Below are 27661 nucleotides of genomic sequence, written 5' to 3'. Positions count from 1 at the left end.
TTACTATGTGATCCAGCAGTTCTATTTCTGTGTATAGCCTCACAAGAGCTGAAGTCAGCGTTTCAGACAGATATTTGTACACCCATGTTCATAGCAGCAGGATCGACAAAAGTCAAAAAGCAAACGTTTGGAGTTAAGTCGCTGACAGATGAATGGATAAACAGAAGGTTGTATACACACACAATGCAATATTATTCTGACACTCACTACAACCAGGATGACCCTCGAAGACACTATGCTAAGTGCAATAAGCTAGTCACAAAAGGAAATACCGTAGGATTCCACTAATGTGGGGTGTGTGGTAGTCAAATTCAGAGACAGAAAGTGACAGTTGGGTGGAGAGAAACGAGTTAGTGTTTAATGAACATGGTTTCAGTTCGGGGAGATGAAAAGGCTGTGGGGATGGATGGTGGCGAAGGTCGCACGACAGTGTTGATTGTCCTTCATGCCACAGAATCGTACACTTAAAAATGGTGAAAATGGCAAGTTGTATGTTACGTGTATTTTACCACAAGGAAAGGGGAAAGGAAAGCCCACGAACGTTTTGAAATAGAGGTTTCTCTGTTGTGCGTACACAGTGACAGACTTGTTGAATTCTTCCGGATCTCCTAGGTGGATCCAGAAACGGAAGGCACACGAATTCAAGCGACAGGCCAGCAGCGGGACTCTGTGGCCTTTACCACACAAAGGGAATCCTGCGAGGATTCGCGAACAAGTTAAAAGCGGTCTCTCAGCCCCGCCCAGTCCTTACATTGTGTTACTCCTCGCTTTTAAATTCTCGGAGTTGTCCTGAGAGACTTTCCTCAGGGGAAAAATGGGACAGCCAGAGGCGCGCGTCAACCTTGTGTAACGTGATAAAGGAAACTGCCTCGGGGCGGCAAAGAGGACGCCACCACAGCCAGGAACCGAAAGGGCCTTCCCTCAGTGGCATTTCGCCTCTTTTCCAGGCTGAAGGGCCGGGTGGGGTGAGGGACTCGCTCCGGGCCGGAGCCGCACGCAGGGCCGAACGCCTGGGAGGCGGCGGGCGCCCGGGCCGCGCCGGCGCGTGCCTCAGTTTCCCCGGCCAGAGGCCTTCGGAGCGCCGCCCCCTCTGACGCCGCAGGGCGGGCGGGCCGGCAGGGGGCGCGAGCGCGGGGCGGGCTCCCGGAGGTGGGCGCGCGGGGACCGAGGCGCCCCAGGGCCGCGCGGCCGAGAGAGGCGGAAGCCGGGGCGGGAGGCGGGGAGGCGGGAGGCGGGGCGGCGGCGCTGAGTCACACCGGATCGGCCCGCCCGCCGCTTCCAGGGGCGGAGGTGACAGCGGCCCGGGACGGGCGGCCGCAGCCAGCTGCCCGCCGCGCCGAGGGACCGCTGGGCGGCGGAGAGCAGGTCAGGGCCGGGCGGGGAGCACGAGTCGCTGACCCGGGGCGGCGGGCGGAGGGGACCCGAACCCCGAGGGACGCGCCTCGCGGTCCGGCCTGCGCCACCCGTTTCCCCGAGGCGGCCGCTGCCGTGGCCGGGAGCCCCCCGGGGGACGGGGGTGGGGGGCGCCGGCCCTCCTCGGAGCCCGGGTCGGGTCCCGCCCTGTGAGGTCCCGGCGAGTGGCAGAGGCTGGGCGGCCGGCAGTCAAGGGGATGCGGCCGTGGGCTCGTTAAACGGTGTCAAGCCCGGGGCTCTTTTCACTGCACCGCCCTGCCACTCGGGCAATGAGGCGGAATTTGAGAGCTGGGAAAGAATTCGGCATTAGCCCAGCCCCCTGATTTTACAGATGAAGAAATCTTCTGGCTTGCTCAGAGTCCCATCCAGTCGGTATGGGAGTCCGTGATTCTGTGTCAGGGAGGCAGGGAGGGATGATTTCCGAGGCAAGAGTAAGACCTGTTTGGCTAGAGATGCATGTTTGGTTATGCTGGAGTTTTGCTGTTACCCGCGCACACCTGCATTCCTGCCGCAGGTCCTGACGTCCACCAGGTATCAGTTTCTCAAAGCGCTTAACCTTGAAAAGGGTGACGGTGCTGTCAGTTGCGTAAAGGAATATTGGGGTTACAGACTGGTCAGGTCTGCTGCACATTAGGTGCTGTGGAGAATGCTTGGGGTGTAGAGTTCGTTTTTAAGTGCAAAAAAGAAGAAAACCCACCCCGCTTTAAATGCAACCTCATTATCCTTTATTTTCATCAGGCAATAATGAATGGCTCTCCCAACGTGATTCTGTTATATCGGTGACTTGCCTACTTTACAGTAATTTGCGGATCTTGTGTTGAAACACTTTCTTTACCTAATTAGTGATGCTGTGGTATGTGGCAAGCCAGTGGCAGACTTAATGTTTAGGGTTTGAGCATAGTTTAGCTCCAGTTGTTTGAAATAGCTGAGTTCCAGGGGGGAGAGTAGCACTGATTAACCCCTAGTTGCATTTGGCAGACGAAGTCCCTGGCACCGGACAGGTGTGCGTTCTCAGTTAGTGCTGTGTTGATGACCCTCACAACAGGAATAGATTCCAGGTGATGAGCGAGTTAGTTTATCCCTCCCCACCTGTGTTTCTCTAAATTATTGAATTAAAGGATCTCTAGCCCGTTTCCATCTCCTGACTTTATGTGTTAATTTGGAAACTGCCACTCATTGTGACAACACAGAGTTTTCATAAAACAAGTCACTTTATCAGCATTGGCCTACAGAAGTGAAAAGTGATTTTTCTTTTTCTTTTTTTTTTTCCTGGGTGCTTAATTTATTTGATGTGAACAGGTTTCCGTTTTGAAATGATTTCAATAGGTGTCAAGCCAAATTAAACATGCCTACTTTAAGACAATTTTTTTTCTGTCCTGCTTTTTATTTTTTATTTAAAAAAATTTTCTTTAATGTTTATTTATGAGACAGGGAGAGACAGAGCATGAACGGGGGAGGGTCAGAGAGAGAGGGAGACACAGAATCTGAAACAGGCTCCAGTCTCTGAGCTGTCAGCACAGAGCCCGACGCGGGGCTCGAACTCATGGACCGCGAGATCATGACCTGAGCCGAAGTCGGCCCTTAACCGACTGAGCCACCCAGGCGCCCCTCTGTCCTGCTTTTTAATTGGAAGATATATAATCAAACAAAGAAAGGTCCTTAAAGAAATCTGAAATAAATAACAGTATGATACCATCAGTTTCTTAGAAATAATGTACAACCTGTGATTACTTTTTTAATCTCAGCAGTGCCAAATGCCATACATAATAACCTCTCAGCCATAGTGCAGTTCATAGAAATCAATCATATCAATCAAATGAAAAGGAGATTCAACACACAGATCTGAATGGAATTGCTTAAAATAAAAGCATCAAGCGTTTAAAAATTACAGATACTTCGGTGTTCACTGACGTTCAGAGACTGGAATGGGGTGCTTTGTGACAACAGCTAAAATCTGACCTGGGAGTGGGGTGTATGCGGTGCACAGATAACTTTTGCAATAAACTGAGAACATTCTGCCTCAGGAAATGTGATAAGATGTCATTTCTGTAGTGCTCCTATTGTGTGTATTTTCGGCTGAGATATAATAATCTTTATAGACAATCTGTCCAAATATGTACAAGTTCTTTATTTTGCCTTGTGGCCCTAAAGCAGAGCCTTTCCCACTTCTTGTTTCCTTTTTTTCTGGCTCCTTCTGAGTGGCCCTCTTTCCCACAGAGACCCTTTCCCGTTCCTCTTTCATCCACATTGCAGTTCAGAGCCTCCTTCAAGCATTGCTTGAACTTACACCACTTCTTCTCCCCTTAAAGAATCTGACAAATCCTAATTCTTGAGTCACCATGTAGGATCTCCTAAACACTAAGGGTGGGCGTTCATTTTTAGAACATAGTGCAAGACTCCTTGAGACTCTGGTTCTGAAAAAAGGGTTCAGTGGACTGCGTTTACGTTTTTATCTCCTGTGTACTTGGAGGCTGCAGTCGAGGAAGCCTTGAGAGCCAGCAAACTCACTTATCTCTGCCTCAGAAGGAAATCCTTTCGTAGGATGCATGGTGAATCTTCAAATGTCTTATTGCCCTCAACCTTGCCACTTTACAGGATTGGGCTAAAATTAGCAAAAAGCTACTTTTCAAATTTGAGATACTTCAGTGATGTTTCAAATTGCAGATCGTTTTTACATTGTGAGGATTTTCTTTTTAATGATAAAAACAACTACAGTGGAATGCAGATGGAAACTTGCATGCCTATTCCCAGTATAAGGCTTGAACTATTCTCTAGGTTTATTATCCTGTTTCTGAAGTCAATTTATTACCTACAACATAGCATTGTTAATGGGATTATCTGCTTTGACATTCTCTACTGGGATTGGTTTTTACCTAAAGTGTCCTGAGCATTCATTCAGAATACTTATGAAAAGTTTCACAACAACCGTCGAATTAATATTAAATAATTTCTTATGCTCAGCTTAGGAAGATATGTGGATAAACTAATTTTCAAGATTGGATAATGTAGTCTTGTTGGTCAGGTGTTAATGATGAGATTTCAGGGGCATCTGGCTGGCTCAGTTGGTAGAGCATGTGACTCTTGATCTCAGGGTTGTGAGTTCAAGTCCCACATTGGGCATAGAGCTTACTTAAAAAAATTATGAGATATTAGTCTCTCACCTGGAAAGGCAGAAACCTAAAGTAGCAGCATCACAGAACAGCTCTATAATAAAAGGGCCCTTAAACCAAAGGTGTTAACTTTTGGTTGGGTGCTTTATCCTTGATGCTATAAAAGTCAGCCACAGGAGATAAAATAAACATAGAGTAGCAAAAATGTATTATTTCATTTTTAGATTTTAGGGCTTCCTAACTTGAAGGATGTAACCACCGAAACTGAGGCAGCATGGTGGAGCAAATAGGGCATCACACTGGGGGTCTCAAGTCTGAACTCCTGGATTTTGGTTCTGATTTGTTGATTCATTCACTACATGTTCATTGAGCACCCCTGTCCACCAGGCACTGTTCTAGGTGCTGGGGATACAGCTGTGAATGAAACAAAGCCATAGAATTCTAGTGGAGTGGAGGCAGACAGATAAAAATGTGAATGGATAGACTGTCACGTGATCGTAGTGCTATGGAGAACTTGAAAGAGGTGTAAGTGGGAAAGCATAAGTCTATGGGTGAGGGGGTGGGCAGGAGGCCTCTGCTAAGATCACTTTTGATCTAGGACTTGAAGGAATTGAGAGGGTGAGGGTGGGGGTGGGGGGGACAGAGGGATGAGCAAGTTCCAGGCCCCGATGCTGCACATGTTTGGCATGCGTGAGGGATGGCGAGGCGTAGCGGCCACGCAGTGCCAAAGTGGGTGGGGGAAAAGCGGCAGCAGATGAGAGGTGGTGGAGTGGGAAGGGGCACATCAGTGTAGGCCATTGTAAGGATTTTGGCCTTGACTCTGAGTGAGGGGGAAGAAGCCAGTAGAGGGTTTTGAACAGAGTTGCTCATGATGACTTAAGTTTGACAGGCTCCCTCTGACTGCTGGGTGAGAACAAAATGGGGACAGGGCAGAGTCAGGAAGGCCTTCCTTTTCATGCTAGCTGTGTGACCCTAAACCGTAACCCTTCTCAGGGCCTTAGTTTCCTCATCTGTAGAATAACCAGGTCCTTTCTAGCTCTAGAATTTTAAGATTTTAGGTAGCATGTAATATTTCTCTGGGGAGGCTAGGGGATTGCCTGCAACGGGGTTCTAAAAGTAAATAGCTTCAAAATGACCTGAAAACTTGATTCTGACCCGCCTTTAGCTGAATCACTCCAAATCAAGAGGTAATCAGGTCTTTTCGGTCAGGTTGTCAGGTCATGAGAACAAAAACACTGCTTCGTGAATAATCTCTGCTGATCCCTTTAGTACTCTGCTGATCCCTGAATTTTCTCTTCCTGCTTGAAAAAGGATGAAGAGCTGTTACTCATCAACAGAGCTGGCAAGCCAAGTAGCTTTTGTTGTTAGGAAAGTTGGAAACTTTGGGGAAGGAAACAATTCTAATTTTATATTTATCATAGGTCATTGAATTCTTTTTTAACATGCAAGGAGTCTGAAAGATTTCTTTTGCTTTTAACTCCCTTATCCCCTTCCCATTCACCGTGTGTCTCGTAGGTACTTGTTCTAATGCACATGTGTTTCTTTTTGTCCGTATAGGCTCTTGCAAAGTGGTGATGTTTGTTTTATATGTATTTCGATTTATAATGTTGCATTTCATTTCACTTCTTTTCTTCTCTAAGTACTGTTTTGAAGATCCATCTGTTTCTATGTGCACGTCTAATTCTTTGTTCTTGACTGATGTCTTATACTCCATGCCGTGTGCTCAAACCACAATTTTACTTATCTGCTGTCTGTGTGATAGATACTCAGGTTATCCCTACTCCCTAAGACATATATACTGCTGCCATGAGCATCTTCATACCTGCCCGCTTATAAAGCTGTGAGTATATACTCAGAAGGGTAATGGGCTTGCATATAATGAATTTGATTAAATAGTGCCAGATTCCCCTCCACAGTGGTGGCCCCAGTCTCTCTTCTGCCAGAAGTGTTGGAGGGTTCCTATACCCTCACATCCCAACAGCGCTAAGCTTTATCCAGCTGTACATCTTGTAAATACAAAGTGACCTCTTATCATTTTAATTGGTGTTTCTTTGGTTAGTAAGGATTTTAAACATCTCTTATATATAATAGCTTCTTCTATAAATTGCCTATTCATATCTTTGCCCATTTTCTGTTGGAGTTGCTATCTGCATTGTTCACGTTTAGACTTTGCAGATGTCTTCTCCTTGGTCAGCTGTTAATTTTGCCTTTGTTGTCTTTTGATCAGGAAACATTCTGGGGCAATTGGGTGGCTCAGTTGGTTAAGTGTCCAACTTAGGTTCAGGTCATGATCTCGTGCTCTGTGTATTCAAGCCCCGTGTCGGGCTCTGTGCTGACAGCACTGTCTTTTTCTGTCTCCTCTCTCTGCGATCCCCCACTCATGCTCTTTGTCTCTGTCTCTCTCTCTCTCTCTCAGAAATGAACAAATGTTAAAAAAAATTTTTTTTTAAAGAAACAATCTTAATTCTGATGTAATCAAAGAAATTCTTTGACATGTTTAATACTTGTGGAGTTTTAAGAAGTCCCTTTTAGTAGCTATTTCTGTAACTCATCGAGAGCCCTCATTGCATGTGATGTTAGATAGGGATCCAGTCCTCTTACTCTTCATTTAATGAGGCAATATTTCCAATAATATCTCCAAGAACATCCATGCTTTCCTCCATTGAATTGTGGTACCCTGTCTCTCATCAGTGGTTTCCATGGATACAACCGGTCTGTCTCTCAGCCTCTCTTCTGTTCCATTAGTTTGCCAGTTATTGCTCTATGTTTTATTGCAATGATTTTGTAGTAAGTTCTCATGACTGGTAACTGTCCTGTCTCTGTTCTTCATTTTTAAGTTTAATTAGCTATTCTTGGACCATTATTTTCCCATATAAAATTTGGAATTAAGTTTATAAGTTCCTCAAACATTTTATTTTTAAGAAATTTTTATTGGGACTACATTGAATTTATAAATTATTTCAGAGAGGTTTGACATCTTTTTGATATTAACTCATTTCCTCCAAGAGCATGTAATTTGTCTCTCCATTTATTCAGCTTTTTTTAAAAAAAGAATTCTGTTTTATTTGGAAAAAATTTAAAACTAACAGAACAGTTCTAAGGTTAGTACAAAGATCTCCTGTATATTCCTTACCTAGATGTACCAAAAGTTAGCATTTTGCCATATTTGCTTTATTACTCCCTCTGCTGTATTTCTATGCATGTTTTTTTTTTCCTGACCCATTTGAGTTAGTTGCCTTTTTATCCCTAAATACTTCATCAACTCATTTTTAAATCCTTTATTAGAAATTAAAATTTTTCTCCATAAGAGTCTAGGGGGGCATTTTTGGTTAAACTAATTTCTAAATACTTCCTAGTTTTTGTTGCTATTGTGAATCATGTCTCCATTATTATTTCCTATTTGGCTATGGGTAGTTTAAGAGAAATGGTGTTGATTATTGTATGATCTTGTATCTGACAGCCTTTCTTCCCCATCTCATACAAATAGCTGATTTCTGGGTCACCCCCTCCCCCGCCCCCTGCCATAGTTAATCACATTCTTTGAAAATAATGATAGTTGTTTTTTAATGTTTTTTTATTTTTGAGAGAGAGAGAGAGAGCACGTGCATACAAGAGAGAGTGGGGGAGGGGCAGAGAGAGCTGGAAACAGAGAATATGAAGTGGGCTCCATGCTGACAGCAGAGAACCCGACGTAGGGCTTGAACTCACAAACCACGAGATCATGACCTGAGCTGAAATCAAGAGTTGGCCACTTAACCAACTGAGCCACCTAGGTGCTCTGAAAATAATGATAGTTTTATTGCTTCTTTCCCATCCTTATACTTTATATTCCTGCATTGGCTGCAACTTCCAGGACTATGTCAAAATAGTTGCTATGCTAGTGGTGTCTTTGTCTTGTTTTCAGTCTTTAAGAGAGTGAGTCTAAAGTTTTTCCACTTCATATATTATTTGTTTTAGGTTTCAGACTCTTTTTTTTTCCTTTTAGAGAGAGTGCACGAGCTGGGCTGTGAGGGGTAGAGGGAGAGAGAGAGAGAGAGAGACTGAGAATCTCAGCAGGCTCCATGCTTGTTGTAGAACCTGACATGGGGCTCAATCTCACAACCCTGGAATCATGACCTGAGCTGAAATCAAGAGTTGGATCTTCACCAGGCACCCCTGGTTTTAGATGTACCTGTGTCAAGTTAGGGTGTTCTCCTCTAGTCCTAGTTTATTGAACGTTTTCATCATAAATGAGCATTAAGCCTTATCAGCTACTTTTTCAGGATTTGTCTCCAAAGAGCTAAGACGGCATCGGGAAGGTGCGTACCCAGACTCTAGGCCTATGCTAAGGTTACGTTTTAAGCAAAAGAAGAGGAATAAGAGTCTTCAGTACTTCTGAGCCCTACTTATATAAATTTATGGTAAACATCTCATGTTTCTAATATAAGCTTATTTCACCATTAGATCAGCCTTTCCTCCTGTTAAGAGTCAGAATTTAAATAGCTGGTGTGAAGAATGGGAAAAAGAGCCATATTCAGCATCACAGCTGGGGCCGTCAGCATGATTGTAAATAGAAGACCTGTAAAATTATAGTTTGCTTACTCTGTGGATCCGTCTCTACTCCAGGTATAAATCTTATCCAAGTATATCTCGCAGGCTATTGAGATACTTTAGCTCTTCGGCAACCGTAACTCCTGGGGAGTTGGGCAATTGATTGGCATGGCCATCTCTTTTGGTATATGGTTGGGTTTCTTTTTTAAGTAGCTATTTTTTCCCAATTATAAAAACTATACATCTTCATTGTAGAACATTTGCAGAAATATAGAAAAGCAATTCTTTCGTCCTGACTTTTAGCACCAACTTGGAAAAATGTTGGTTATTTCTCTCTCTCTGGCCTTTTTTGGGGGAGGGGCAGAAGGAGGGGACGTGTTTGTGGAGGAGGAGAATGCACTTAAATTTGGGCTATATATAACTGTATCCCCCTTCCTCTTTCAAGGTTAGGCCGTCAACTCTTGTCGCTTTGATTGATCCTCTGAAAAAAGGCAAAAAGATAGGAGTAACTTATGGGGTGAAGTAAATGCATGCTGGTTACTTAGAAATTCTGAACAGGCTATGCCTGGGGGAGCCATTGTGCACAGAGAGCCCAGTCTCACTCTCCGAATATGGGGCAGTTGAAGCCCAAATGCTGATAGACCGAAGACTAACTTGGCGCAGGAGAAGGGGAGAAGTCTGTCTGATGTCACTTTGCTTCGGTTCATTTAGGACTTTCCTTCTTTAGGCCATTTTCGGAAAAGAAAAATATGGAGAATATAGTTGTAATTTATCTTCTTTTGACTCTGAAATAAACCCAATACAGCTGTCTTGTTTCCCTCATCACCTGCTATGTGCTGAGTGGTGAGGGAGTGGTAATAAATAGCAGGAAGTGAGAATTTCCAGGTTAACATTCCTGTTAGCTGAAAGATTCCACATCCAACTGCCCTCCCCTTCTTACTCCCCATCACTTTGTCTACTATTTTTTGGTTTTGTTTTTCATTTTGTCCTACCTAACACCTGTCATTTCCTAAAGTGCTGTCTGCCTTCCCCATCCCTCAAGGAGGAAGTCCTTCAATGGCAGGGATCTTCTTTTGTTCACTGATAAATCCCAGGCAGGTGGCCGGCACATAGTGTGCTCTCAACAAATGGAAGCCGTAAAATGAATCAGTCTGTAAAGAGGCAGCTCTGTGATACACAGCAAGGAAATCTAAGGGAGGGGTGAGGAAAGAAAGTCCTCTCGGCCTCCTTTAAATACATGGGTCCAATAAGCCAGTAGAATCCCCGTTTCCTCCTTGACCTTGCGTACGTAACCTTCAACCAGCCACAGAGCTAATTTTTCTACCCCTGTTTCAGCAGTTCTTGTGGAGTGTAGGGTTTCTGAGAGTGGAGTGTGGGTGTCCGTGTTGCTGACAAGCACATGGTGGGAGGAGGGCCCCGGAGAGAATAATCAGTGCTGACGTTCTAGCCATGGGTTGTGGGTCGGGCACACACCCTGCATTGTTTTCATGAGGTGATTCTCTTAGGATAAATGATCTGCCCCATCAGCAGGAAAAGTTGCAATGGATGTGTCGGCCTGTGCTGAACTCCCCAGCCTCACGCCTCATGTCCTCCCACTTTCTAGTTTATTCTGCCCTCCCATCCCCAGGAACGCAGAAACCTTTTGGCGTTTCTGCCATTTCTGGATCCAGTTCAGGATTGTCATGATGAACACTCATGTCGCATATACCTGGTTACTTTGTTATAAAGCGAGACCTCAGATTATATTGGTGGTAGCACAGTATAGGGCGCTAAAAAAAGTTGCCGCAAATGCATCACAGTGTTGCCCTGGAGGCCAGTGTCACAGACCCAGTTTGTCTTGTACAGACCATTTTCTGACTCATTGTCCTGAAATACTGCTTTTGTTTATTACTGTAGTGTTCAATACTTGTTACCCACTGTTCCCCCCAATAAATCTTAAACCACTGCCTGGCCCTCAAGTCTGATCCAAATCTATATATATATTTACTTTTATGTCCCCATTTCCTACTCTCATCATTCATCAGCTTTCTTTTCTACAGCAATAATGATAGCAAGAAGTATACTATTAATTATAATTATGGGGGTGCCTGGGTGTTTCAGTCAGTTAAATGTCCAACTTTGGCTCAGGTCATGATCTCATGGTTTGTGAGTTCAGGCCCCACAGTAGGCTGTCTGCTGTCAGTGCAGAGCATGCTTCTGATCCTCTGTTTCCCTCCCCCTCTCTCTGCCTCTCCCCCCCACATTCTCCCTCTCTCTCTCTCTCAAAACTAAACAGTAAAAAAATACAATTGTGAATATTTCATCTTTTACTTTACTGGGTTTCACTAACAGTCTGAATTCAAATGAAAGGGAAGGCATATAAAACAGCAATACTAATATCATAATGGCAGCTAATATTTTAGCCAGTCACCATACCAAAAAATATATCCTCATTTAATCTTTACAATGGTTTTATAAGAAGGTGCCAGTGTAATTGTCATCATACATATGGAGAAACTAAGGTACAGATTGGTTGAGAGGGGCACCTGCCTGGCTCAGTCGGTAGGGCATGTGACTCTTAATGTGAAGGCTTTGAGGTCAAGCCCCACATTGGGTGTGGAGCCTACTTAAAGAAAAAAAAAAAATTGGTTGAGAAACTTGCCCTGAAGTTATACTGCTTTTAAGTGGTAAGAGCTAGAATCTCAGACCTGTATCTATCTCCAAAGCCCATGCTCTTTTTTTTTTAATGTTTATTTATTTTTGAGAAAGAACACTACTGGGGGAGGGGCAGAGAGAGAGACACACACACAGAATCCGAAGCAGACTTCAGGCTCTGAGCTGTCAGCACAGAGCCCAATGCGGGCCTCGAACCCATGAACCGCAAGATCATGACCTGAGATGAAGTCGGAGGCTTAACCGACTGAGCCACCCAACCCAAAGCCCGTGCTCTTAACCAGCATGCCATATGTAGTAGGCCTCAGGTAAGCAGGTAACTGAAGACAAGAAGTGACACACAATCTCAGGGTTATTGAGGACTGTCCTTTTCTCACGCATGCCATGTTATTTATTCACCAGTGCTCTGGGTTGTGGAGAGCACGGGAAGATTTTTCCTGGAGCCTGAACCCCTCTGTGGGGGCTCCTCTCCAGATCCTGCACCAACTGCTGCAGACAGAGCAGGTGGCACCTCAGAAAGGATGGGCTCTGAAACTTTCCATCTGGGTAGCGTGCTTTGGCTTTTCAACCTTTCTCCTCAGGAAGTATTTAAGATTTGCAAAAATGAGGGGCGCCTGGGTGGCTCAGAAGACACAGAGACTGCTTCGGATTCTGTGTCTTCCTCTCTGTGCCCCTCCCCTGCTCACACTCTGTCTCTCTCTCCTTCAAAAATAAATAAACATTAAAAAAATAAATTAAAATTCCTCATTTGTTTCAATTTTTTAAACAATTGACTTGTTTGAATCAGGATCCAAGAAATGGGCACATACTGCATTTAATGACTGTGTTTCTTAGGTGGTTTTTAATTGATAAGTCCTCCTTACTTTTTCACTTTAATTTTTTAGTTACAGTTTATTTTATTGAAGAAACTGGGCTTTTATCTTCTAGTTTCCCACATTCTGGATTTTTAAAATGGTTTTTTACTTAACTTTATTGACCTAATGTCAGTTAAGTTACCCTTTTAATCTGTCAGTCACTACAGGAGATTCCAAGTTATTCAGCTTCCAGAAATAGAAAGGATTCACTGGCCCACATACTGCTTGGTCTGGCCCAAAGGTAATGTCTGAGGAGTCTTCCAAAACATCCCAGGTGACAGGGAATGATGTTATCAACAGACTCTCCATATTTCAAAACATTTAGCCTCAGAAAGAATTTTATAACTTCTAATTGGCAAGGCATTTCTGTGTTCCCTAGAGTTAGTGGAGAGAACGGCGAAGGCAGTGAGTAGTCTGCTTTTCTTCTTTTAGACAGTGTTTGTTGCTTTAAGGATTTCTGGGGCTCAGTGCCAGAACCTCCTTGGGATATTATTGTCTTACAGTTTAGATCTGCTTATCAGGAAACAGAATCCCCTAAGGGTCAGTAGGAGGAGAATGAGTTTACATTAAAACCAGACGTTGGTTAGTGGCTGTTGGGGTCCTGTATTCTCGAGCAGCTAGCGGGACTGTGGCATATACTAGTGTATACATTTTCCAAAACCAGAGTTTTCATTACTTCTTGCTGCTGCCGCCTAGGTGTCGTTGGTGTTGTTTAGTAATTATGAAAGCTGGACCACTGTAGACATGAAGAAGTCCAGTTTTGTCTCGTTTTTCTTGTAGACTTGCTGCCTTGAGCTGCTAGTCGCCTGTGATAGTTCTGTAGGGCAGTGAGTCAGTATTAAAGTACAAGGAATGAATATCGTGGAAGTACGAAGCGGTGCTTGGATTTATGTATTCAGTGACTTGAAGATTGTAAGAATACAGTATCTCAGTGTCAATATTTTCATCTGGTTTCAAAGCCAAATGGTTAATAAAACAAGGCTAAAAATCTTAAACACAGAATGAGAAAGGCATGTAATCAATTTAAGTATTTTAAGTAACTATTATAAGGCTACCTGCTTATTTTAAGAGGTGTGCTTTCAGGCATTGATAATAAAGGAATGAATCTCTGTGCTTTTACCAGAATGTTCAGACTCTATTACACTCTGTAGGTGCAAGTTAGGCTTGGTCTTTTTACTCTTCTGGTGACTCTAAAAACTAACAAAGTAAAGCATATTTATTATTCACAATTAAAGTGTTAATCAGAGCGATTTGATAGTTTACTGATTGTTGTTCCTTGCGGTGGTCAAGTAGCAATAAAAATAAGCACCTCACATTCACATCTGATCGCAGATGGCAACAACACATACATGAGATCATGTGTTTGAAAAGCAAGCTGTAGATTATTAGATTGTAATAATGTGTGTTGTAAAACTGTAGTGACTTGCAGAGTGCTGCCAGCATTTTAGTGAGGCTAGAGTTTAGGGTATATGGGCGGTGGAGCGTGTCTGGAAATGAGGCTGAACTTGTGAGCGGGGACCAGGTCACGAAGAGCTTTGTACAGTCTGCAGAGGAGTTTTAGATACTTCCACAAGTGATGATTGGGAATCCCTTGTGGAACTTCAAGCAGCAGAGACTGATAGAATTATGTGTTTAAAAAGAGAATCGTAGTCACAGTGTGGAAACTAGAACAGGAGACGAGACTGGTAGGGAACCAGTTAGGAAGATGTCACAGTAGTCCCAAAGGAAAGGTGGTGAGAGTCTAAAGTAGGGCAATGGCAATCTCAAACTTGGTCATTTCAGCCCCAAAGAGCAATTTTTAAATAATTTTTTAATGCTTATTTCTATATTTTGAGAGAGAGGAAGAGAGAGAATCCCAAGCAGGCTCTGCAATGTCAGCGTGGGAGCACGAACGGTGAGATCACGACCTGAGCCAGAATCGAGAGCCGGTTGCTCAACCAGGTGCCCCCCAAAGAGCAATTTTTAAAAGGTTGATGTATTTGAAGGATTTAGTGTCAGTGATGCCTCTAGAAGTTCAGGATTTTTTTTAGAAGAGTAAATAAATTAATTTCACATCCCTCTTCTATCCCTGGAAGGCATTTGGCAAAGGTTTGCTTGGACCCATATGCAGGGATCTCGTTCATAAACTGCTGCCAAATCCTTGTGGGTCTGTTGTGAATACACAGCTCATTTAGAGCTTAGAGTAGAGGGGGTGTCAGTTGCTTTGTCCTTGTGACCAGTAACCACAGAATCACATTGTTCCCCCTTCTCAAGAAGATTGTAGCAATTTTGGGCAGTGAGCCCTCCCGCCCCCCCCCCCCCCCCCCAAGTTGCTGCCTCCTCTGTCTTTTTCATGTTACAGTCAGTTTGAGTGATGATGGTTCTCTTACCCCTCCTCGTCCTTCATTATCATCATCATCATCATCATCATCATCATCATCCTGCTCATAGCTGACATTTACAAAATCTATGAGTACATACTATTTGCCAGGAAGTGTATTCAATGTTTTATCTACATGATTAAACTTAATCCTCCTAACACCCTATAAAATAAATTACTATTATTATCTTCAGTTTACTCATGAGGAAACTAAGGTTCAGAGTTCTTTAAGTAACTTGCCCCACGTACATAGCTTGACAAATGGTGGAACCAGAAATCGAACATAATTCTCTTTAATTTTAGAGTCTGAGCTCTTAACTGTTATGATGTGGTTACTACTTAATACAAGTTAGTATGATTTCTCTTTTTAAATTTGCTCTTTTTTGTAGCTCTGCCCAGTAAGGTCCATGTAATCAAACACAGTTTATTTACCCACCATCTGCAGTTCATAGCAGGTATAAAACACAAATATAGAACATTTTTAAGACATGAAGCACAGGAAAAACTGTGGGGGAAAGTGGTGTATGGGCAGAGTAGGGAAGCTATTTAAATTTCTAGCCTTTTTCAAGGCAGAATATTCATATATGCCTTCACTATTTTGCTTCAAGTGTAGCAATTTTGGAAATAGGAAAGACAATTGTAAAAATCGAGATAACCATTCAGAAACTATAAAATTCACCCTCTTAAAGTGTATGATTGAATATGTTTTTTTGGAGTGTATTCATAAATTATGCAACCATAACCACTATCTAATCCAAGAACGTTTGCTTCACCCTAAAAAAGAAATTCTGTACTCATTAGTAGTCATTCCCCATTTCTTCCTACGGAGACACTTACTTTCAACCCTACAATATACCAAAACATATCCCAAAGCTATGAAAAAGATTTTGAGAAGAATATTTATCCATGATCCCCTTCTCTTTAACACAGATAATAATAATAGCAGCCAACATCAGTATAATGGTTACTATGTGTAAGGTACTATTCTAAGTGCTTTACCTATTAACTCATTTCAATTTCACTATGACCCTATGAGGCAAGTTCTATTATTATATCCATTTTACAGATGAGGAGATTAAGGCACAGGGAAGTTGAGTAACTCACCTTAAATCATATAATTCTAATAGGGGATGGAGATAGGATATAAATCTGGGCAGTCTGTGGGACGCCTGGGTGGCTCAGTCGGTTAAGCGGCCGACTTCGGCTCAGGTCACGATCTCGCGGTCCGTGAGTTCGAGCCCCGCGTCGGGCTCTGTGCTGACAGCTCAGAGCCTGGAGCCTGTTTCAGATTCTGTGTCTCCCTCTCTCTGACCCTCCCCCGTTCATGCTCTGTCTCTCTCTGTCTCAAAAATAAATAAACGTTAAAAAAAAAAAAAAGTTTAAAGATAAATAAATAAACCTGGGCAGTCTGACTTTGTAGTCTGTGCTCTTAATTATTACATATGTTTTAATGGGATCATATCTACATTTGAAAATGACAAGAGGACCTTGAGAACGTTATGCTGAATGAAACCAGTCACAAAAGACCACATATTGTATGATTCCATTTATATGAAATGTCCAGAAGAGGCATATCTATACAGAGTATTTATAGAATAGCAATTTACAGAGTGTAAATTACTGGTTGCCTAGGGCTGGAGGTGGGGTGGAGAGGGTGGGAAGACTGTTGGTGGGAAATAGGAAGTGACTGCTAATGAGTATGGAGTTTCTTTTTAAGATAATGAAGATGGGGGCTCCTGGGTGGCTCAGTTGGTTGAGCATCTGACTCTTGATTTTGGCTCAGGTCGTGATCCCAGCGTTGGGGGATCGAGTCCTGCATCAGGATCTGCCCTGAGCATGGAGCCTCCCTAGGATATTCTGTCTGTTTCTTTCTTTCTTTCTTTCTTTCTTTCTTTCTTTCTTTCTTTCTTTCTTTCTTTCTTTCTCTCTCTCTCTCTCTCTCTCTCTCTCCCTCTCTCTCCCTCCCTCCTTCTCCCCCCCGCCCCTCTCCCCTGCTCACACTTTAGTCCCTTTGTAAAAAAAAAAAAAAAAAAGTGTTCTAAAATTGATAACAGTGAAGGTTGCAACTTTGGGAATATACTAAAATCCATTGAATTGTACACTTTAAGTGGATGAATTATATATATGTGAATTACAACTTAATAAACCTCTTTCTTAAAAAAAAATATGAAGAGAAACAACCAGAATTATTTTTCTTAGACTACCTTTGTCTTCATCTAAAAAAATTTATATGTACATACAGACACATCACCTTTTTCTCTTTTATTTGGGGATACTCAGTCACTTGCAACCAATTCTGATTCTAAGCACTCTGCTTGCCTACTCAGACATTCCAGATGCTTCCAAGTACCTAAAAGCCCAACCTCCTTAACCTGGAAGTGAGGCCTGTGAGATCCCATAGAGCTCTGTGGGAAAGAATAGCATGATTATCGGGAATGTGACTATATATTTTGGGGGTTTTTTTCATTAAATATAATTTATTGTCAGATTGGTTTCCATACAACACCCAGTGCTTATCCCAACAGGTGCCCTCCTCAATGCCCATCACCCACTTTCCCCTCTCCCCCACCCCCCATCAACCCTCAGTTCTCAGTATTTAAGAGTCTCTTAGGGGTGTCTGGGTGGCTCAGTTGGTTAAGCGACCAACTTCGGCTCAGGTCATGATCTTGCAGTTTGTGAGTTCAAGCCCCGCATCGGGCTCTGTGCTGACAGCGCAGAGCCTGGAGCCTACTTCAGATTCTGTCTCCCCCTCTATCCCTCCCCCGCTCACACTCTGTGTCTCTCTGTCTCTCAATAATAAACGTTAAAAAAAAATTTAAAAAAAAGAGTCTCTTATGGTTTGCCTCCCTCCCTCTCCATAACTTTTTTTCCCCCTTCCCCTCCCACCTGGTCTTCTGTTAAGTTTCTCAGGATCCACATATGAGTGAAAACATATGGTATCTGTCTTTCTTTGCCTGACTTATGTCACTTAGCATAATACCCACCAGTTCCATCCACGTTGCTACAAGTGACCAGATTTCATTCTTTCTCATTGCCAAGTAGTATTCCATTGTATATATAAACCATATCTGCTTTATTCATTTGTCAGTTGATGGACATTTAGGCTCTTTCCATAATTTGGCTATTGTTGAAAGTGCTGCTATAAACATTGGGGTACAAGTGCCCCTATGCATCAGTACTCCTATATCCCTTGGGTAAATTCCTAGCAGTGGTATTGCTGGGTCATAGGGTAGATCTATTTTTAATTTTTTGAGGAACCTCCACACTGTTTTCCAGAGTGGCTGCACCAGTTTGCATTCCCACCAACAGTGCAAGAAGGTTCCTGTTTCTCCACATCCTTGCCAGCATCTATAGTCTCCTGATTTGTTCATTTTAGCCACTCTGACCTGCGTGAGGTGGTATCTCATTGTGGTTTTGATTTGTATTTCCCTGATGAGGAGTGATGTTGAGCATCTTTTCATGTACCTGTTGGCCATCTGGATGTCTTCTTTAGAAAAGTGTCCATTCATGTCTTTTGCCCATTTCTTCACTGGATTGTTTTTCGGGTGTGGAGTTTGGTCAGTTCTTTATAGATTTTGGATACTAGCCCTTTATCCAGTATGTCATTTGCAAATATCTTTTCCCATTCCGTCAATTGCCTTTTAATTTTGTTGATTGATTCCTTTGCAGTGCAGAAGATTTTTATCTTCATGAGGTCCCAATAGTTCATTTTTGCTTTTAATTCCCTTGCCTTTGGAGATGTGTCATGTAAGAAATTACTGTTGCTGAGGTCAAAGAGGTTTTTTTCCTGCTTTCTCCTCTAGGGTTTTGATGGTTTTCTGTCTCATATTCAGGTCCTTCATCCATTTTGAGTTTATTTTTGTGAATGTTGTAAGAAAGTGGTCTAGTTTCATTCTTCTGCATGTTGTTCTCCAGTTCTCCCAGCACCATTTGTTAAAGAGACTGTCTTTTTTTCCACTGGATACTCTTTCCTGCTTTGTCAAAGATTAGTTGGCCATACAGTTGTGGATCCAATTCTGGGATCTCTATTCCATTGGTCTATGTGTCTGTTTTTGTGCCAATACCATACTGTCTTAATGATTGCAGCTTTATAGTAGAGGCTGAAGTCTGAGATTGTGATGCCTCCCACTTTGGTTTTCTTCTTCAATATTACTTTGGCTATTCAGGGTCTTTTGTGGTTCCATACAAATCTTAGGATTGCTTGTTCTAGTTTTGAGAAGAATGCTCTTGCAAATTGATTGGGATTGCATTGAATGTGTAGATTGCTTTGGGTAGTATTCACATTTTAACAATATTTATTCTTCCAATCCATGAGCATGGAATGTTTTTCATTTCTTTGTATCTTTTTCAATTTCCTTCATAAGCTTTCTATAGTTTTGAACATAGAGATCTTTCACATCTTTGGTTAGGTTTATTCCTAGGTATTTTATGATTCTTGGTGCAATTGTGAATGGGATTAGATTCCTTATTTCTCTATCTTTTGCTTCATTATTGGTGTATAAAAATGCAGACGATTTCTGTATATTGATTTTGTACCCTGCAACTTTGCTGAATTCATGTATCAGTTCTAGCAGACTTTTGGTGGAGTCTGTCGGGTTTTCCATGTAGAGTATCATGTCATGACTATATATTTTGATATAGAACTTAAAACAGTTTAGTGTGTTATATCATCCATTCTGCAAATATTTATGGAGGGCCTTCTGTGTACCAGGCAGTGCTCTAGGTGCTTGATTTATATCAATGAATAAAATAGACACAAGATTCTTTGCCCTGTAGAGTGTAGAGGAGATAAGGTCTAATCCTATAGGCTTCATAGAGGAGGTATTATTTAAGTTGGATCATAAAAGATACCAGGATTTTATCTAGATGATTAAGAGTTAAGTGTGTTTGATGGAAGAGTGAGGTGCCCTGCCGGTCCAGTCAAAACATCTAGCATCTATATTGTGTCCTTTTTTTATGTTTTTAATTTAATTTTTTTTTTTTTTTTTGGCTGTGCCACAAATAATTTTAAAGTCTCAGTGGTTTATACCAACAACCATTTACTTTCATTCTCATGGGTCTCTGGCTACAGTTTGGCTAATCTAGGCTGGACCAGGTAGAATTCAAAAGGCTTTCATTTGGGTTCAAGTCTCTTTCCCCTTGTCTTCCCTCTGGGGCCCTGTCTGAAGAGGCAGTAACTTCCCAGGGCATGCTCTTCTCTTGGTGGGTATTAGAGCACAAGGGGACAGACCAAATCGTACAATATGGTGTAAAGCTTCTGCTCATATTCTCTACATTGGCACTCTCAAAGCAAGTCACATGGCCAGTCCAACAAAAATGTGACAGGCAACTATACTCTGCCCACAGTGGGAGGCACTGTATAGTCACACAGCAAAGAGTATGGAGCTGTAATTCTGTTATAAAGAAGGTGATGAATTTATTTTTATTTTTTTATTTTTGAGACAGAGACAGAGCATGAGCAGGGGAGGGGCAGAGAGAGAGGGAGACACAGAATCTGAAGCGGGCTCCAGGCTCTGAGCTGTCAGCACAGAGCCCGACGCGGGGCTCGAACTCACGGACCATGAGATCGTGACCTGAGCCGAAGTTGGATGCTCAACCAACTGAGCCACCCAGGTGCCCCAAGAAGGTGATGAATTTTGAACAGCAATTTGATCAACAAGAGTATTATAAGTACAAGAAATAGTTGGACAATGGGGCACCTGGGTGGCTCAGTTGGTTAAGCGTTCGACTTCGGCTCAGGTCACGATCTCATGGTCCATGAGTTCGAGCCCCGCGTTGGGCTCTGTGCTGACAGCTCAGAGCCTGGAGCCCGTTTCGGATTCTGTGTCTCCCTCTCTCTCTGCCCCTCCCCTGTTCATGCTCTGTCTCTGTCTCAAAAATAAATAAACATTAAAAAAAATTTATAAAAAAAAAAAAGAAATAGCTGGACAAGGCATGAATACAGAAGCAAATAGACATGGGTATAGAAATGACTAAAAGGTGTCAAAGATGTTGTTAGAGGATTGGAACAAATTGTGAATTATGGTGCTCCACTGATTCACAATACTAGTTTTCTGTGTTACTGCTATCAATTTTAAGTCACAGCACTATGGTGTAAAGACAGTAAATATTTCTTTATTTATCTAAGTCATATTTTACCTATCCCAAGTTCTCTTCCACCTGGTTGTTGGCAACTTTAATTTTAGGTATCATTGGAGTCCTTCCTTCCCTGCACCCAGTAGTATCAGAGAGATTCCTGGATCTACACAGTAGAAAACTGGAGGGGGAGCTGTATCTTTAGGCTACAGTGGTTGCTTCCTAATATTATGGAAAATCCTACTATTCACATATACAAAATTCAGAGAGTTTAAAATGTAGAGTTAAAAAAAAAGGTACTCTATGAACTCAAGAAGTTTAATATGAAACATTTGCGAATACAAAATGCTATGAAACGCCTCTGTCCTTTCTCTCCTAGATGGAAAAACCGGTATCAGACTTATATTCTCACTGTAAACAACTCTAAAACTGGGAAAACACAGGAGGCAGCTGTTTTCAGGCATCAGGCAATAGGCAGCGCAGGTCTGTGATCCTGGGAAGAAAGGAAACACCAGGTGAGTCCCGTATTCACCCTGGCTCTTTGCCTGGGAACATTTTCCCAATTACAGCCCAGGGAGGTGGCACTCAAGTGAGAGCAATGGGCTCCCTGAACAGAGGAGGAAGAACTCGGAGTTTAGGGCTACCAAAAGGGCTGAATTGTAGAACAGGGTACAGGAGGAGAGGGAGCAGCATATAGGTGTAGGGGGCAGGAATCTGCTGGGGTATTTACCTCAGTTCCTTGGCCAAGGGTCAGGTTGGGCATGCACAGGGAAGACTCTGTGAGACCTGATGCGGAGTGGCTGCTGTGGGGCTGAGAAGTGAACAAAGACACCTGAGGGTGCACAGTGCTCAGAAATGTTGGTGTTCTAGTCCAGCCAGAGTGAGAGAACTTGATGAGCATTTAAGGTATGAATTTGGGATCCCAGATAGGACAGCTTTAGGAGTGAGTACAATACCCTATAGTAGGGGCACCTGGTGGCTCAGTCCATGAAGCATTCGACTTTGGCTCAGGTCGTGAGCTCATGATTCGTGAGTTCAGGCTCTGCATCGGGCTCTGCATTGATGGTCTGGAGCCTGCTTGGGATTCTCTCTCTCTCCTTCTCTTTCTGCCCCTCCCCCCCCCCAATACATAAACTTAAAAAAAAATACCCTAGAGTAAAGGCTGTACCTTAAGACTAGGGACAGAACCAAAATAAACCCACCTGACATGGCATAAAACCAAACCTATCAGGATCAAGAGGAACTTCCAGTAATTTAACTGCTTGTCAAACCAAAATTCAACACCCATTAAAGGAATACAACATAATCCAGACTGTGTACAACATATCATCCACCATACTTAGCATACAATAAAAATTACAAAAGCACAAAGAAGTGAAACTATGACAAGCAAAAATGTGACCCATCCTATGGAGAAAACATACAACACATCCTATGATGGTCCAGGTGATGGATTTAGCACACAAGGAATTTAAAGCAGCTGATATAAATGTGTTCAGATATTTAAAAGAAAAGATGGGCATAATTAATGAATATATGGGGAGCACTGGCAGAGAAATGGAACTATTAAAAAGAGCCAGATGGAAATTCTAGATTTCCAGATGGAAAAGTACAATAGCTAAAATAAAGATTAACTGGATGGATTCATGACAGCAGGAGAGACATGCAGAAGAAAGAGTCCAATGAACTAAATAAACTGAATCTAAACTGAATAGCCAAGAGCAAAAAGATTGGAGCTAGGGGATAACAAAGCTGTAGTGACTGTGAGGCAATATCAAGTAGTTTAACATATATCTAATTGGAGTCCCATAAAGATAGGAGGAAAGACGAGGAAGAAATATGTGAAGAAATAATGACCACAGTTTCCCTAAATTTAGTGACAGACATCAACCCACAAGTCCCAAAACCTCAGTGAACCTCAGACAGTAAATATGAAGGAAACAACACCTGAGAACATTGTACTCACCTGCTGAAAACCAAAGATAAAAACAAAAATCTTTTTTTTTAAATTTTTTTTTAACGTTTATTTATTTTTGAGACAGAGAGAGACAGAGCATGAACAGGGGAGGGGCAGAGAGAGAGGGAGACACAGAATCTGAAACAGGCTCCAGGCTCTGAGCTGTCAGCACAGAGCCCGACGCGGGGCTCAAACTCACGGACCGTGAGATCGTGACCTGAGCCGAAGTCGGACGCTTAACCCACCAAGCCACCCAGGCGCCCCAAAAATCTTAAGAGTAGTCAAAGTAAAAAGATATGTACAGAGAACAAAAGTAATAATGATAGCTGACTTCTTATCTGAAATTGGCAGAAGACAGTGGAACAACGTCTCTAAAGTTTGAAAGAAGAAAAACAAAACTGTCAATCCAAAATATTATACTGGAAGCAAAAATACCTTCCAGAAATGGAAGTGAAATAAAAACATTTTCAAATAAACTAAAGCTGAGAGAATTTGTTGCCCGGAGACTTAATATTGCAAGAAATGCTAACGGATGTTCTTTAGCTGAAGGGAAATGATACCTGAAAGAAACTCAGATCTGTAGAAAGGAATAAAGAGCACTAGAAATGGTAATTATATAGGCAAATGTGAAAGACTTTTCCTTCTTTATTTAAAGGACAACTGATTATTTATAACAAAAATGGCATTGTATTATCAGGGTTTATAATAATTGTACCAATTATTTATTGCTGTGTAACAGATTTTCTTCAAAATTAATGGCTTAACACAATAAGCATTTATTGTCTTACAGTCTCTGTGGGTTGGGAATTCAAGAGTGGCTTAACTGGATGTTTCTGGTTCAGAGTCTGTCATGAATTGCCATCAAGATATTGTCTGGGGCTGTCCTAATCTGAAATCTTGACTGGGGCTCTCAGCTCTCCTTTTAAGATCTCAAATAGCTATTGGCAGGAGGCCTCATTATTCATCATGCGAGCCTCTCCATAAGGCTGCCCGAGTGTTCTCACGAATTAGTCTTGGAAATCACGTACTGTCGCCACCACCACATTCTGTAGTTTAGAAATGAGTCACTAGCAAAGCCCACAATTAAGAGGAAAGGAACTATGCCCCTCTCTTTGAAGGGAGCGGTATCTAAAAATTTGTGGAGATACTTTAAGGCTACCACAAATATGTAGAGATAATATATATGATAGAAAGAATACAAGGTACAGGATGGAGTGGTAAATGGAATTATACTGTTGTACAGTTTATACAGTGTATATAAAGTGGTATAATATTAATTCTAAGTAGATGCATGTTGCTCCCTAGAGCAACCACTTGAGAAATCCAGAGGTATAGCTCAGAAGCCAATAGAGGAAATGAAATGGAATACTAAAAACTATTTGACTAGCTCACAATATTGCAGGAAAGAAGGAACAAACCAATGGGACAAGTAGAAAAGAATTGCCATACCAATAACACTAAATGTAAATAATCTAAATATGTTCATTTAAAAGTAGAAATGATCATACTTATCAATTAACTGTTTAAAAGAGAGGCATTTGAGAAATAAGTCAGAGAAAGACAAATACTGTGTGAACTCACTTATATATGGAATCTAAAAAAGGCCAAACTCATAGAAACAGAGTTGAATGATGATTGCTGGGGGCTGAGGGATGGGAGAAATGGGGGAATATTGGTCAAAGAGTACAAACTTCCACTTATAAAATGAATAAGTTCTGGGATCTAATATACAAGATGGTGACTATAGTTAATAGTACTGTATTGTATACTTGAAAATTGCTAAAAGAGTAGGTTTTCAGTGTTCTCACACAAAAATTCTAATTTTGTGAGATGATGGATGTCTTAAGTAATCTTATTGTGGTAATCATATTGCAATATACACATGTATGAAATCATCACATCATATACCTTAAACTTACACAATGTCATATGTCAATTATATCTTCATAAAGCTGGAAGAAAAAGGAGATGTACTTTAAATATAAAAGCATAGATATGTTGGAAGTAAAAAAAAAATAGAAAAATATAAACCATGTAAACAGTATGGAAAAAGCTGACATGACTATATTAATGTCAAAGAAAGTAGACTTTAAGGAGTATTAACAAGATAAAGAGGGATATGTTGTTATGATAAAAGTCAATTCATCAAAATGATTGAAAAATTCGAAATGTGCTAATAACAGAACTTTAAAATACATGAAGAAAAACTAACAGAATTAAAGAGAAAAACAAATCCCAATAAGAGTTAGGGGTTTAATTCCCCTTTCTTAGTATTGACAGAGCAAGTAGATAAAAATCAACAAGGATATTTATGATGTGAATGCTGCCATCAATCACCTTCACCTAACTGACATTTATAGAACACTATTCTCAACAACTGCAGAATGTACATTATTTTCAAGTGTGGATAGAGCACTCACTAAGATAGACCATATGCTGGGCCATAAACATCTCGGTAAATTTTAAATAATACAGAGTATGTTTTCCTACCACAGCAGAATTAAACTGGAAGTTAATAACAGAAAGATCTCTGGGTATTTGGAGTATTTGGAAAGTAAACAATGCACCCCTAAATAACCCATAGTTAAAAGAACAAATCATATGGGAAATTGGAAAATATTTTTGGTTGAATGAAAATGAAAGCATCGTATCAGAATCTGTGGGATGCAGCGAAAGCAGTGTTTAGAGGGAAAGTTGTAGCTTTAGATGCTTATATTTAAAATGAAGAAGGATTTAAAATCTGTTATCTAAGTTTTCACAGGAATGAGAAAAAAAAAGAACTAATTAAACGTAAGGTTGAAGGAGGGAAATAACAAAGAAGAAATCAGTGAAATAGAAAACAAACAATAGAGATATTTAACAATGTCAAAAGTTGATTCTTTGAAAAGATCAATAAAATTGATAATCTTCTAGCAAGACTAAGAAAAAAAGGAAAGCGAAATTTTCCAATATCATTACAGATCATACAGATATTAAAAGGTCAGTAAAGGAATATTATGAACAGCTTTATGCCAGTAAATTTGATAGCTTAGATTAAATGGGCACTTTCTTGAAAAATACAACTTACTACAACTGAGACAAGAATATAAATTTTCAATAGCTGTATATCTGATGAAAATATTGAATATTTAATTGAAAACCTTTCCTTGATGTTCCACAGGCCCAGGTTATTTTACCGATAATTCTCTCAAGTATGTAAGGTTGAAACAATACCAGTCTTAACATAGATTTTTTTCAGAAAATAGAGGAGAAAGGAGCACTTCCCAGTTCTTTATGCGGCAAGCCTATCCCTTATACACAATCTGACAAAGACATTTAACGAAAAGATTAGAGACCAATATCCCTTTGGGAGCATAGGTATAAAATCTTCAACAAAACAGTAGCAAACTGAAATTTGCACTATATAAAAAGAATAATAGGGGCACCTGGCTGGCCCAGTGTGCAACTCTTGATCTCAGGATTGTGAGTTCAAGCCCATGTTGGGTATAGAGATTACTAAAAAAAATAAACTTAAAAAAAAAAAAGAATAATACATCATAAGCAAATAGGGTTAATTCCAGGAATGCAAGGGTGATTTAACATTTGAAAATAATTTTAATTTGCCATATTAACAGAATAAAGGAGAAAAAACATGATTGTCTAAAAACGTTTATCAGTAGATACAGAAAAAACCATTTGATAAAACTCACTTATTCATGTTTGTTTTTTTTTTAAAGGGCAGAACAAAACAGTACGCACGACTGAGGCAAAGTCCTGAACTATGCCCTTCGTTTCTTTTGGCAGGAATTACACCTATCACAGACATGCTAGCTGCCCAGAAGGCCCAGCAAAAGACCCCATGCAATCTCTAGGACAAAGTTAATTAATTGCTCTATGATTGTGTGCATTTGCTCTTTGTTAGGAAACTAGCATTCCAGCTTATCTCAACTACCAGACACAATTGTTATTTTCTGTAGCAAATCTATAATCTTATTATTAAAATGTCATCTTAGTTTTCTATCTGTCATGGCAGTCTGTCATACAAATCTCCCACCTGTTTTGTTCTCTTTTTATCTTATCCTAGCTACTATTTATGCGTCACTCCCAGATTTCCATATAGGGTTTCCATATAGATACATTATTTTCTTTACATATCCTACCACTGCTCCCTCTGCTCTTGTCAGAGATCTTTTCACACACGATGAACCTTTTTACTGTTGAACTTTACGTTCAAACATCCTGATTTAGGACATTAAATCCTTCTGGTTGACGCCGAGGAATCAGTCATTCATTGGGTTTGCCATGCCTTGGCCGTTACTCTCTGGTTCATCTTAAATAGAAATTACCAGAAGATTCCATATATACATTTTCCTTTCAAGTATAGTGGCTCTAGTTTCTACAAATGGCAAGTGTGTGGGTTTTTTTTTTTTTTTAAGATTTAATTAAAAAAATTTTTTAGAGAGAGAGTGCCCATGAGCGGGGAGAGGGAGAAGGGGAGAGGGAGACAGAGAGAGAGAGAATCTTAAGCAGGTCCCACTGTGGAGCCCGACGCAGTGTTGATCCCATGATTCTGGGATCATGACCTGAACTGAAATCAAGAGTCAGCTGCTGAACCAACTGAGCCACCCAGGCACCCCAAGTGTTAGTTTTTGTTATTTGCTTGTATAAAGCTGCTGGTTCCTGTTTTCCATGGTGCTTGGATAGTGGTGCTCTTTGAGAGAACCTAAATCAC

The 27661-nt window shown here is 41.3% G+C and overlaps 1 protein-coding gene across 1 annotated transcript in view; it reads left to right on the top strand.

Annotated features, from left to right (window-relative positions):
- Positions 1-1234: 1234 nt before the first annotated feature.
- DNMBP (dynamin binding protein) overlaps positions 1235-27661 on the top strand; it is a 112033-nt gene continuing 85606 nt past the window's right edge. The window contains exons 1-2 of the mRNA XM_019459117.2: positions 1235-1365; positions 21373-21508. The gene's annotated coding sequence lies outside the window, so the exon portion shown is untranslated. The remainder of the gene's footprint in view (positions 1366-21372; positions 21509-27661) is intronic.

The sequence above is a fragment of the Panthera pardus genome, unplaced genomic scaffold (assembly GCF_024362965.1).
Source record: "Panthera pardus isolate Hobbes unplaced genomic scaffold, ASM2436296v1 HiC_scaffold_22, whole genome shotgun sequence".
Classification (NCBI taxonomy): Eukaryota; Metazoa; Chordata; class Mammalia; order Carnivora; family Felidae; genus Panthera; species Panthera pardus.
The sequence above is the reverse complement of the archived record's forward strand: the minus strand, read 5'-3'. Positions and strand labels throughout refer to the sequence as shown.